Below are 14,195 nucleotides of genomic sequence, written 5' to 3'. Positions count from 1 at the left end.
CTCAGCGGGAGACGGGGGGCGCAGCGTCCCTCACTGCGGGGAGGGGCAGCTGTGACAAACGGGGAAAGACCCGCTGTGAACCGCGCTAAAGTAAGTGGGGGGCTGCGGGAAGTGGGGGACAGGCGGTCTGCCAGTTGTGCCCACGGCACCCCGGGGCCAGTCTGTGTCCCTGCCCGTCCTCCCCACACCTCGTCCCCCTGACACCCCCTTCGGCCGCCGCCCTCCCGTCCTCTGACCCCAGCCCCTCGCTGGCCTCTCGGAGCCCCTTCTTCTTTCCAGGAACTGGACTTGTCCCCCCCCCGCCAAGTCAGTGAGCATATCTGTCTTGGTCATTCTCACTCGCCGTCCCACAAAGTGGGGACACCCCGTCACCCCCAAACCCGCCCGTCCCCCGTGGGCTCCGCCATCCAGCGCCCGAGACGGACACCCCCGGTGCCGCGGCCTCCGCGGAAAGGACCTTCACGCAGTCGGGGCGCGGCGGGGCGGGGCGGCCCCGGCTCCAGTCCCCGGGAAGGCGCAGCCGGCGGGCTGTCCCGAGGCGGGCTAGGGGGCCCGGCGCCGCCCGGGCCAGAGAGGTCCCGGAGAGCCCGCCCCGCCCCGCCCTGCCCTGGGCCGCGCACCCCGGGCGCTGCGGAGCGCGGGTCTGTGGGTGCCGTGCCGGGCGGCCCCGCGGCTCCTCTGCGCTCCCCGGGATGACGGCGGCGGAGGCTCCAGGGGGCGCGGCCAGGCGGCGGCCCGGCCTCCTCGAGGGAACGGCCCCCCGGGCGGCTGTTCGGGGCACGCGGGCCGGACCCACATCGCCCCTGGGGCCCACGGGGCGCACCCTCACCCGGCCCCCAACCCCGGAGCCGCGGCGTCGGCAGATCACCAAGTCCTGCCTCGCGTCGCCCACGCAGCGGGACCTACAGGCTGAGGGGCCACACGCCGCCCAGGCAGGCAGCTCCCCCTCTCGGGGCTCCCGCCGCACGAAGACGGGCGTGGACACGGGTGACCGCTCGTGTGCGCGCCCCGAGCAGAGGCCGCGAGCGCCCCGTCCCCGCCGCTGTGCCGGGAGAGCCGGGAGGCGTTTCAGGGCCGCAGGCTCCTCTGCAGGAACTGTCCCCCAACCCGCGTGTACCCCGTCTTGCGTCCGCCCTCGCCAGGGGCCCCGCGACCGAGACCAGGCGGGGGCTGCGGCGGGGCCGGGCGAGAGAGGGGCGGGGCCGGCGAGCCAGCCAGGCCAGCGGCCCCGGATTCCCGGGCGGGCTCCCCTCCAAGCACCCCCCGGGCCCGACGCTGCTGAGCTTCGTGATCACAGACGTGTCTGGGCGTTTTTGGGTGGCCCGGCCGCAGACCCAGCGCCTCCCCCGCGCGATCCAGAGCCCGCGCCGGCGCTGCCGGTCCCCTCGCCGCCCGCCCCACCGGCCGCCAGGCCCGGCGCCGGCTGCCCGCGGCCAGGGGAGGCGGGGGCGGGGAGGCGCGGGGGCGGGGCGGGGGGCCAGGTCCCAGCTCAAGCCGGCGCGAGGCCCGCGGTCGGACGGCCAGGGCGCGTCCACCGCCCCTGCGCTCTGGGGCGCCGCCCCGGCGCCCGGCCACGCCCCGTGACCCAGGCCCCGCCCCGCCTGGCCCCAGGAGACCTCGCCCCACCCTAGCTCCACCCCAACCCCGCCCCGGTACCCAGGCGGCCCGGCCCCGCCCTGACCCTGCCCCAGCCTCAGGGTCATGGCGCACGCATCCCAGTGTAGCTGTGGAGGGACTGAGTCACCCAGAAAAATTAGTTCTGTCTTTAGGAACTGCTCTGGGCGAGGTGAGGAAGATGTGACAACTGTGGCTGTAGGGCAGAAAGTTAAATTAGCGTCTGAGAAATCTAGCGTGTGAAGTGGCTATCTGGAAGCATAGCACTAGGAATCAATCATGCTGTTCAGTGAAATTGGTACTGAGGGGCAAGAGAGGAAGAGAAGAAAGAAACAGAACCACCCAGAGCCCTCATGATAATATATATAATTCTGAAGAAAAATTAACACTCTTTTACTTGTGCTGCATGTTATTGAGATTGATTGCAAATAATTAACTAGTAAATAATAAATGAGTAACAGTGGAGCCAATATTTAGTCCATACCTTTGACATTTCTGGCATAATAATGGAGTCTGAGGGTTCACCTCTTGAGCAGCGGGTTTAATGCATTTGTGTATGACAGGAGTGATAGACGATGAAGATTATATAACAACAAATAATTGCTCTGCTCCTAGTTTTCCTAAGGATGTTAGATCACTAGAGATACAGTGCAGAACCAGACAGGAACCATGCTATCGTGAGAATTTTCTGTAGCTACAAGATCCCAGAGGAGAGAGACATCGATATTCATCACCTAAGTGTGTCACTAAGTGACACATATGATTAACACATGATTTCAATTTTGTCTGGTATCTAAAATTTAAATCAGTCATAATATGTTCATTTTATATCTTGACTCTTTCACTCAACAACATGTAGGCAAGGTGACCCACCTCAAGTATCCGAGTGACTCTCAGTCATCAGTGAAAATACTGCTATATAGTATTCCACCGAATGCAAAGTAACTTCTCCCTTCTGTTCTACATGCACTATATATTATTTCATAAAAATTTTATATCCGTGCTGGAATAACACTATATTTGCAATTTTGTATCATTTTTTTAATTTAATGTTATAACATAAGTGTTTTGCTAGTCATTGATAACTATCCAGAATATGGTACCTAATTTCTACATTTATTGTCACATATTTGACAGTTTCCTGGAGTTGGCTACTCCCTCCACTCCCCATTTTGTTGTTCTCTGAGATACAGTACCGAATTCTCCAGAGAAAACATCAAAGTGGGATTGTCTGTCAAAAAACACTGGCCCAGGAGTCAGGAGACGGGTGTTCTTCTAGCTTTCCCACCTTACCAGCGGGGTGACCTTGGGCAAGTGTCTGCCTTTCCTGAGAGCCATCTGTTCCTTCCATAAAACACAGGCAGTGGACTAGAATGATTTGATCACCAATAGGGAGCTAACCCACATGGCTCTGCAGACCTCTCCTGTCTCAGCTGCTGTTCCCCTCAGCAGCACATTTCAGTAGATATGACTGGAACTGAACTGTGATTTTGCTCTCCAACAGAGGGCACCCCTGGACTTCCCAGCTCTGGGGTGGTGGGCACCAACTAGGAGGGATGGGGTCTTTTATGAGAGCTAGGGTAAAGACAGACAAATAGCTGTTCTAAAAGCTTTACTAATGTGAATTAACAGATAAATCTAATGCATTTGCCAAGACTACAATTCAAAATGCCTAAGTTAAATCTTTTAGATAAATGTACGCATATTTTGGCCTTTACTTATGGATATTTATTAATTCATTGAAGATTTATATTCATCTTATATTTTTACCAAAGATTTTATATGGTGATATTATATATTGAAATTAATTATAAACCATAAGATGAGACAACACAGTTTTAAATTTTATCCAAATAATCATTTTAAAGAATCTAATATCACCATATAAGATCTTTGGTAAAAATATAAGATGAATATAAATCAAGAAAATATACAAATGACCAATAAGCACATGAAATGCAAGTCCAGGCACAAGAGGAGGCTGGACACCATGGACGGGGCAATGGCAGAAACTGGGGGGAAGCAAAGCAAGAGAGTCCTGGGAGGGTGGAGTCTTGGGGGGGGGGCCCACAGGCATCACCTGGTTATATTTATTTACAGCCTTTATGCCCTCTCCTGCCGCCCACAAGAATCCCAAAGCTCTAACACCTAGAACAGAGAGGCCTGTTAAGGATGGACAGGTTGGTCAGCAGAACAGAAAAGGCCAGGAACGACCCATGCACACACCAGCACCTGATCTCCAATGCAACATCCATGACATAGTTGTAAACTACTTATACTAGTCTTTGATACATGAGTGCTGCATAACTGTTAAAAAGAATAAAGCATGTCTATCAGAGAAATGAATGGACAGTACAATATGTAGTATTAATGTGATCAGATTTTAAATAGACAGAAATCCAAAGCTACAATTTGTTTAACACAGCATAGCAAAGTGGAAATTGTAAGCTTCCTAGTTATTGTTCCCTTGACCTGCCTATTCCAGTCGCTACTGACACCCCTGAGAATGTCTTGATAGAATATGTCGGATTGGAAGAAGGTACTTCTGTGTCCTTGTAGCATCCCAAGCAAGTGAGGAAGGAGAAGACACATGGGGCCTAATTTCTGGAGACCTGCTCCTGCTGAATGTCGTGTCAGGAGTCCCTGAAAGGAGAGAATGGCATCGGCGAAAACTTGGGGGGCTGGGGGAAGTGGAGTGAGGTAGACACAGACACTCTCTCTGGTGCAAGTATCTCCTGTTTTCCAGAGTAAAGGGAAGCTCACTGACTGAATACTATTCCTTTTCAGATTATTTTGACTTCATTGGATGTGACTAGCTGAGCGCATGTGACAGAAAATGAAGGCACATTGAGGTTAATTTTCTAGGGTTACCTAATAACCCCAGAGCAAAAGCAATCATTATAATAATTTAAGTTCAGTGGTCTGAAATGATAGTAAATTCAGTCTTAACTTTTTTCTTTTTCTTTTTCAGGCGGGCGGGACAGAGGTGCGCAGGTGCCCGCAGCCACCACGGCTCCAACGGCCGCGTCTCCATCCCAGACCCGCCGCGGGCCCGCCGAAGGGCAGCATCAGCCAGGACCCGGTGGCTGGGCACTGTTGGTGGAAGCTCTATGTTTAGTAGGTCCAGAAATCTCCACACAGCTCTCCATAGTGGTTGGACCAGTTTGCACTCCCACCAACAGTGCAGAAGAGTTCCTTTTTCTCCACAACCTCGCCAACACTTGTTGTTGCTAGTTTTTTTAATATGTGCCATTCTCACTGGTGTAAGATGGTATCTCATGGTAGTTTTGATTTGCATTTCCCTGATTGCAAGTGATGTTGAACATTTTTTCATATGCCTATTGGCCATTCGCATTTGCAGAGACTGCATTGATAGAGTCCTTTTCTCTTTGGGAGGGGTCACTCCTCCATGGAGTGGCCTGCTTGTTGCCCATGTTGGGTAACAGGCAAAACTAGAAAGGGATCAGAGATTCCAGGGTGGGCCCAATCTCTGTATCTTTACCCTTAGGCCTGTGCTCTCCACTCCCTGTAGCACCTTGACCTGCCTGACTTCACCTGCTCTCCCCAGGCTGCCGCCTGCCCTGCTGCGGCTGGCTCGCGACATCTATAGCCAGCCAGTCCTGCTGACTTTCAAGAACCCTGAAGTTTCTGGAATTTTACCTTCTGAGTTAAACAGGAATAATTGATTCTAGTCCTTTTTTTGAGGGGCCAGCATGAATGATGGAGGACAAGAATAGAAAAACCTGAAAGGAGGCTTCACAAGACTAAAAGCTGACTCACAAAGAGGTGTGGGGGTCGAGGGGAATAACATGACCATTATCCCAGCTGTAGAGGTCGTGACCCTCAGACACCAGGGCCTTATCACAAGGCATGAGACCCAAGCAGGATCAGATGCTACAGGGAGTGGAGAGCACAGGCCTAAGGGTAAAGATACAGAGATTGGGCCCACCCTGGAATCTCTGATCCCTTTCTAGTTTTGCCTGTTACCCAACATGGGCAACAAGCAGGCCACTCCATGGAGGAGTGACCCCTCCCAAAGAGAAAAGGACTCTATCAATGCAGTCTGCACAAGGATCTTAATGCATTTGTGAAAGAATATTGCATTCCATGAGAGTTGAAGTCATTTGTACTTTGGCCTTATGCCACAAAATGCATTCAAGGTGTACAGACCCGATGAAATAAAGTGCCTGTCATGTCTTATTGCTTGAATATATGGCAAAAGATGCCCTATCTTCAGGGGACTTGGAAGGTTTTTCTAGCTATTGCCAAAGGTGCTGGATTAAAAGCCCTGTACATTTTAGTCCTATAACCAGAGAGGAAGGGGAAGAGTTATACAGTGGAAACACCTTTTCTCTCCACCACTCTCCTAATAAGCCCTAAACCCCCATTCCAGAGGGACTTTTCCTTCATAAGGGCAGAGGGAAGCTTAATCCCCAGCTTTGTCCAGTAATTAGCCTCTCTCTCTCTCTGGAGGCAGCAAACACAGATGCCGATCAGGATGAGCTTTGGGACATGGAATGAAAACAAGACTGAAAACACTGACTCATTTTTTCAAAAGCCTTTTAGCAGGCCTTTAAGATAGTAAAAACTTCTGATTTCTGTTGACGCTCGGTAGGTCTGAAGTGGTGGGCTGGGGCCTCTCCCAGCAGTGATGAAGCAGGGAAGTAGCAAAGGGTACCCCAAACTTGGGTGTGAGCAGCTCACTTGAGGCCCTGGCTCCAATAGTGAAAGACTCTGTCACGCAGCCTGTCTTAGTCATGCCCCTATACAGCAATTGCAATAAATGCCATGACAATGCACTGTTTACCAAAACCCAAATCTCTCAAAGCGCTGGAGTATGAGCCCACTAACACAATTAGCTTTCAATTAGTGATGAAACCCCACCAGAGCTAATTAAGCCAACGGTGCTTGTTGGATTTAGGGCCTATTTTAAATGATGTGACATCATTTAAAAGTCATTTCAGACTCATCCAAAACTGTTTCTCTGCAAACAAATACAATGTAATGCTCTTAGAGATGTTGGTTTGATTTTCTCCTGTCAAAACTCTGACAAATTCAGTTGAAACTGTCAAGGAAAACACATCACACAATATGAGGTTTTCCTCAAATTTGAAGTATATAGAAGGAATGAAAAATCTGTTATATAGATTAATTTAGCACAAAAGTAATTTCGGACAGTCTAGAAGATACACTATTGCAATGAATATATGAGGTTGCCCTTGACATAGTTCATAAATCGGAGGCCATGACAAAGAATTAAAATGAGATCAATTTGGTTTTGATCTAAATTATCTGTTAAGCTTAAAATACAGACAGATCAATGGGATGAATATTTGTGTGTGTGTTCTGTCTATATATAGCCCACAGAAAAGAAAGCAGATTTCTTCTCTCCGCATCCTCAGAGGATCTCTTGATGAAAAGTCCTCCCCAGCCTTCAAATTATTTTCATCTCAGATGTTAATAGAGATTTCACCTGTATCCTTTAAGGTTTCATTGACTGTTTGATTAATTCATGGACTGATTTATTTGGCTGATGTATTTTTTTTTCTTGTATGTATCCAGTTGCTAGTAATATGATAGACACCACAAAGAATGCAGGTAAATTATATGCACTACCCCCCAAGGTCTCTTCTCTCATCTTTCTATAATAGTGACTTTCAAATTGCAAAATATGCTCCATTCTTTAGTCATAAACAACTTTCATTTTATAAAATATGAAAATGCATTACACAAAGTAAGGGTTAAGTGTTGCTTGAAAATCTTTTAATTTCTGTATGTGTAGGCTGCCCATGTTGGATTGTCATGTAGAATGCATTTCTTATTGTAAATCATGGTTAAGAACTTTGAAAACCATAGCTTTATAGAACTGATACTTTGATTTTCGTTTGGACATCTGGTCACTCAGAAGAAATACCAGAGCCCCTAGCCTTTGTGGTCATGTTTCCAGGATCTGATGATTAAGATACAGCAGAAATGATGTCAAGAATCTCCAAGGAGCTCCCTTACTCTGTTGTCTTTCATTGTGCTGCTTGGTGTGTGACAGTCAACGGGGCAGGTGAGACTAACAACTGGAGATGGCAGAGGGACAAGATAGATGGGACCTGAGTCACAGGAGGAGCTCCTGGAGCAAGCTATCTGCCCACCTTGGATCTTCCACCCCCAAACTATCAAAGGAGAGCCAAGCTTCTCTTGTTTGTCACTATTGCATTAGGTCTCCAATACATATAGTCAATCTTTTGGAATTAGGCCATCCAAGTTCCAGTGAAAGAAGAGAAAGAAAGGAAAATAAATTAAACTAACAATTATTTACTGAGAGTTTATCATAAACTAGCCCTCTGCTAGGTTGCTTTGAGTAATACAGAATGTAGGCTCTGAAGGAAAATATAATCACGTTGATGAGTTACATATCTAAAAAATAAAATAATATTGTAAAAGGTTATGGGATGAATTGTTAGCATGAATGGAAATGAAAATAATGCCACCCAGAGTCAGAAGAGGTAAGCGGAGAGATAGAGAATGAACTGGATTCTTGGGCTTGAACTGAATTGGAAAGAGAAAAGAGAGGGTAACAGCATACAAAGAACATTCTGGAGAGATTTACAACCACTCTAAAGAGCTGGGGTGAAGTGAAAGATCTCCAGAATAGAGGTGGCTCTCCCTTTATCCCAAGTATCCCCTTCCAGCCCTGAGCAGCACTCAAGCTTAACAGAAGACCAGGTGGCCCCACTTCAGATTTCCTCCTCACGTAGAACCAGACCCATTTGTCAAAACCCTTGTGACTCTCATGACAGACCAAAGGCCATAGTCTCCTCCTCATGCAGAACAGCATGCCACCTGGAAGTCATTCTGGAGTTGGTGAGACTAGCTTCCTTATGGGGTCATAGCTAATTCACCCTTCCGGACACACTTCCACTTTTCTATGCATTGGCCACTGTCCTATTCTGCGGGATACTGGTGAAGTCTCTGATACGTCTCTATGTAATTTGACCAGTTAACAATGTGAATATCCTGGAATTCTGGGTTCTGTTTTTTGTATGCCAGTTCAAAGCCATTTAACACTCTGGCCTCCCTTCTTGGAAGATGCATGACTTGGAGATGCCTTGCTGGCAAGGCAGGGCCATATGAAAGGAAAAGTGTTATTTCAGCAGACTCGCCAGAGAGGTATGTGTTAATTAAGTTAATTGTGTCATCAGAGATGCAGGCGATGACAGTAACTGCTCCCCATAACGGGCTGGGTTATTGCCACCATTTATTAAACGTGCTGGTTTTCTTAAACGCAGTTACTTCCACTTATTCTTTAAATATACACACACACACACAATTTATAGTTTATCAACCACTTCCACTTGAATTCAATTACATTATTTGATTCGTATAGCTATTATGGATGGAGATATTTTTCTCATTGAGCAGATGAGGAAACTGAAGATCAGAGCTGTCTAGTGACTTGTCCAATGCTCCCCAGTTTCCTAGACAAGGAGCCAAGGTCTAAGTGCAAGCTACTTCCCATACACCGTCTCTCCAAGATTCATGATATTCTGAAAGGCAAAACCCACATTTTTAATATTCTATATCCCCTATAACATTAGCTTGCCAACTGTTAGATATTAATTTTTATTTGAAAATGATTGGTGAATTGTCTAATTGCTCCATTGATTGTATACTAAGGTAGTAACCTCCCGTGAATCAATCAAGATCAAACACAATCTAGATAAATAAAAATGTAGATAATTTGGAGAATTTTGATATTATTATTGTCCCTTATCAAAATTTAATATCCTTGGGAAGGTTAACTCAGAAGTGGCTTGGTCCATTTCACTTTAGTATGGAGAGTTTAGGTCTCCTTAGCTGGAAGGAGAAAGGGCTGCTATTCCTCATGACAAGGTGCTCTGCAGTGAATGAGGATTGAGTGCCCCCAAAAGAAACTCATTTCTGGATACTAAGCAGGCTTGGACTTGTGCAAGGGAGAACCTCAGCCCTCTCTAACATGCTGGAACATAATATTTCTAAATATTTCTAAAACGGTCGCCCCCAGGGCTTAGGGGTCAGGTAACAGCAGGCCTAAGAGGGAGATGCTGAAGCAGCTTGAGTGAAAGAGGAAAGGAGCATTTGCACACCCTTGGGCCATTAACTGGCTGCAGTACACAAAATCCCTGGAGGAGCTGTCCGAGGGTGAGTGGCTCAGGCTGGTGCATGGGCCCGACTGGGCGGGGTAGGGTCAGGTTCTTCTTGGAGGAGACCAAACTGGCTAGATTTGGACCACAAGCAGTCTGACCTGGCATCTGCAACTGCCTAATTTGAGGAACAGAATCCCAAGGGCCCCCTATTTTAGGCTAGTCTCTGCTCAGGGCTCTAGCATGTGGTCTGTTTGAAAAGGCAAGTGGCAATCTGGCGTGTGGCTGATGGCCTGTCCTCTTGCATCTCTAGCCGCTTCTCAAGGAGTAAAACCGGGCTCCCCTGCAGCCCATGGGACAGGCCAGAGCCCAGCCAAGTTGCTGATTGGAGAGAAGCAGACACCGGGGTTGTCTCTGCTTCTGCTGCAGGATCCCTGCAGGGGCTGGTTCCCCAGGCAGGGCTGCTGCTGCCTTCGCATCCTCACTTGAACCTGCAGGATGTTGGCCAGAGGTGGCTTCCTCCCACAGGTGTGGTTTGAGCTCAGGACGCTCTTCCATAGGCTGCATTCTCCTGGCCAGGGCCTGGCTGTCCCAGCAGGGGTGGAGTGAGCTCAGCACTGTCCCCATGGGGTGCAGCATCCTGGTCATTGTCTGGTTCCTCCTGTAGCACTCCTCTTATCTCAAAATCCTCAAAGAAGTCTTCAGGATCCTGCGCCAGTCTGGGCTTCCCCAGAAGGGGCAGGTGTGAACTGCCCACACTGGGCAGCTCCTGAAGCATCCTGGCCTCTACTGTCTCCCACAGTGGGGCTGGTGGAAACACACCACTGCCAGCTGCCCTGCTGGGGCCTGGCTAGGGCCTGGCTCCCCGCAAACAGGTGCTGTGTGCTTATGCCCAGCAGGTTGTCCCACAGGTTGCAGGTCCTGGCCTGGTTTCCCCAGCAGGGCTGGTATTAGCTCAGCAGCCTGGGGACATCCTGCTGGAATCTGGGGAGTTTCAGGCTGTGGAGGGGTTTAGTGAGCTCAGAGTGCCCAGGAACAGCTACAGTACCCTGGGCATTGTCTGTCTGACCTAGCAGGCCTGATGGGCTCTCCTGTTGCTCAGGAACAACATATGCAGAGTGTGCTCACCTGATGCCATTTCTCCAGGGTCCCATCCCCTGACCCCTGTCCTTCCTGCCCACCTCTGGTGCAGACTAAGCACCGCTGACCCCAAACCTCTCCTCACCCACCTCTCTAGCCACATATCCTCGTTTAACTTCTATTATCCCTCCACCCACTGACACCTGGCCCTCCTCTTGTAGTTCAAAATCTTTGTTTCCTAATTGATTTCAAGTTGTTTTCATTTTATTTCCTCCAGGGTTTCTTGTTCATTATAGAAATACTAATAAAGTTTGTTTTGTATCACCCAAATTTTTTCACTCCTTTTGCGTCCATTTCTGTCATCCTCACTTGAACCTGCAGGATGTTGGCCAGTGCTGGCCTCCTTCTTGCTGTGGCCTTTGCAGAAGATCTACAAGTAGTGTAAACCCTTTAGCCAAACCACTCACTGCCCAGGCCCCTCAGGCCCTGATTCCTTCACATGTCTGCTGCCTCTGTTCTGAATTCTACCTTGGCGTTTTACAGAGAAGGAACCAAATAAGTGGTAACCTGGGATCTTCCCAAGTACACAATAGAGGTAGTATACATGGTAGGTATAATGCAAATTTGGTTTGTTGGGCCTCCCAGCCCCTGGACCCAGGCGACCCCTGCCCGCCCTGCCCCGCCCCTCCTCGTCCTGCTCCGCCCCGGCCCTTACGCGCTATTGTGGCGATGACCCCGGGGGGCGGGCCCCGGCGCCGCCGCCGCCGCCGCCTGCAGCGCGGCTGGGAATGCGGCACCTTCTCCTGCCGGGGGGCGGGGTCCAGGGGAAGCCCGCGGCCAGGGTCGGGACTATCCTAGTTGCGTGGCCGTGGCCGGGCCCGCGGGGTCTCCTCGGCGCGGATGGCGGAGTCCGCCGTCGGGTCCCCGCGAGGCCCCGGGGGCGCGGCCGGGGGCGGCGGGAGGGCGCCCCGGGGCCCCTCCCGCGGTCGGAGCGGGGACAGCGAGGAGGGGCGCGCCCGGGCCTCCCTCGCGCGTCTCCCCGGCGCTCCGGCCGCGCTCTCGAGGCGCAGGGCCGAGGACGGGGGCGGGCGGGCGGGCAGGGCGAGGGCCGTGGCCGCGGTCGGGCGGGCGGCCGCCCCACACGCCCCGGCGACGGCGCCCGGCGAGCGCAGGAGGCCCCGGCCGGGTGGCCTGCCGCCATCTTGGCGAGCCACGCTCGCGACGGGGCCTGGAAGGGCGGGGCTCGCCGGAGACGGCGACGCCCTCGCACAGGTCGCGTGCCGGCGGCCGGCGGCCGGCGGCGGACCCGCGGGGGGTCTCAGCTGCGCGCTCAGCGGCCGCGGGTCCAGCCGTGTCCCACTAGTGCGGGAAACAGAGTGGGGCTCGCTGGCCCCTGGGCTCCCCTCCTCGCCGCGCCCTTGGGCCGCCCGCCGCCTCGAGGCTGCGCCGGGCCACTGCCCGCCCCGGCCTCGGCCGGCCCCGCGGCTTCTCCCTCCCCGGCGCGTTTCCGTCCCTGCCGCGGACTGTGCCCGCGAGGGGCGTTCGGGGCGGCCGTGTGGGAGGGGCCGGACCGCACCGTCAGGGCCCGGAGGCACGAGGGATGACGCAACCCTCCCACCGCTGCAATGGCGCAGGGACGCCCGCCATTTGGCGAGCCCTGTCCTTCTGAGGGGGAGAGCCCGCGAGGTCTCAGCCACCCGCTCAGCGCGCTCTGAGGCGGGTCTGGGCGGCCCTGGGCCCGAGAGCACGCGAGCCTTCCCACCCGCCAACTCGTGGTCAGGGACTCCCGCCATTTTGGCGAGCCCTGTCACTGAGCATTTGGGCGGTCACGTGGGACCCTCGCCAGTACACGTGACAGTGGTGGTCCTTATCAAAATGTCCATCCTCCCAAAAGCAATTTACAGATTCAATGCTATTCCACCAAAAATCTCAGTGACAGTCTTCAAAGAACTAGAACAACTACTGATGAAATTCACATGGAGCCACCAAAACCTGCCGTAAGAATTTCACCAATATTTTGTTCCATTTCTTTGAAGAATGTCATTGCGATTTTTATGGAAACAGTGTTGAATCTGTAGATTGCTCTGGTAGGATGGCCATTTTAATCCTGTTAATTCTTCATGATCATGTTAATTCTTTTTTCATGTTTCTTAATGTTAATTCTTTCCATTTCTTTGTATCGTCTTCTACTTCTTTTAACAGTGTTTTATAATTTTCTTTGTATAGATCCTTCCCCTCTTTTGCTAGGTTTGTTCCCAAGTATTTTGTATATTTTTTTGTTTCAATTATAGAAGGATGGTTTTCTTAATCTCTTCTGCAGAGTGATTGTTTGCATACAGGAAGGCTACTAATTTTTGTGTGTTGATTTAGTATCCTGCTTTTTACAAAACTGGTCTATAAGTTTGATTACTTTTAGGAGTCTCTATGTATATTATCATATCGTCTGCAAATAGTGATAGTTTTCCTTCCTCTTTCCCTCTTTGGATTCCTTTTATGTCTTTCTCTTGTCTTATTGCTCTGGCTAGGACCTCCAGTATAATATTGAAAAGCAGTGGTGAGAGACGACATCCTTGTCTTGTTCCTGATCTTAAACGGAAGGCCAGGGCCTCCCCGCTGGAGCAGTGGGTTGAGCGCAGCGCTGTAAAGCTGTCTGCAGCCTTTGCAGTGCCGGTTTGATCCCTGGCCAGCCAGGGAGAAACCCACATGGTGCTGCTCCCCTCAGCAGTGTCTTTGGTCTGTCTGCCTGTTCTGTTCCCTGTTCTGTCTCTGGTGAATTCTCTCACCCTCCCACGCCTCTGGCCTGTACCCCAGTTCTGTATAAATAAATAAATCTTTAAAATAAAAAATAATTAAAGGAAAGGCCTTCAGCTTTTTGCCATTGAGGATAATATTGGCAGTGGGTATGTCGTATATGACTTTTATCATGTTAAGTATGTACCTTCTATCCCGAGAAATTTGAGGGCCTTCATCATAAATGGATATTGAACTTTGTCAAATGCTTTCTCAGCATCTATTGATATGATCTTATGGAGTTTTTTTGTTCTTGTTGATGTGTTGGATTACACTGATCGATTTTTGTATGCCGAACCATCCTTGTGTCCCTGGGATAAATCCCACCTAATTGTGGTGTATTATTCCTTTGATGCATTGTTGGATTCTGTTGGCAAGAATTCTGTTGAGGATTTTTGCATCAGTGTTCATTAGGGAGATTGGTCTGTGGTTTTCTTTTTTTGTGTGGTCTTTGATTTTGGTATTAGTGTGATGTTGGCTTGGTAGAACATACTTAGTAGTTTTCCTTCTTTTTCAAATTTTTGAAAGAAATTGTGTAGGATAGGCATTTTTTAAATCCAGCCTGCTACTCTGTGCCTTTTTATTGATGAGTTTAGT

Source organism: Talpa europaea, assembly GCF_964194135.1.
Source record: "Talpa europaea genome assembly, chromosome: 3".
Lineage (NCBI taxonomy): Eukaryota > Metazoa > Chordata > Mammalia > Eulipotyphla > Talpidae > Talpa > Talpa europaea.
Note: the sequence above shows the minus strand (reverse complement) of the source record.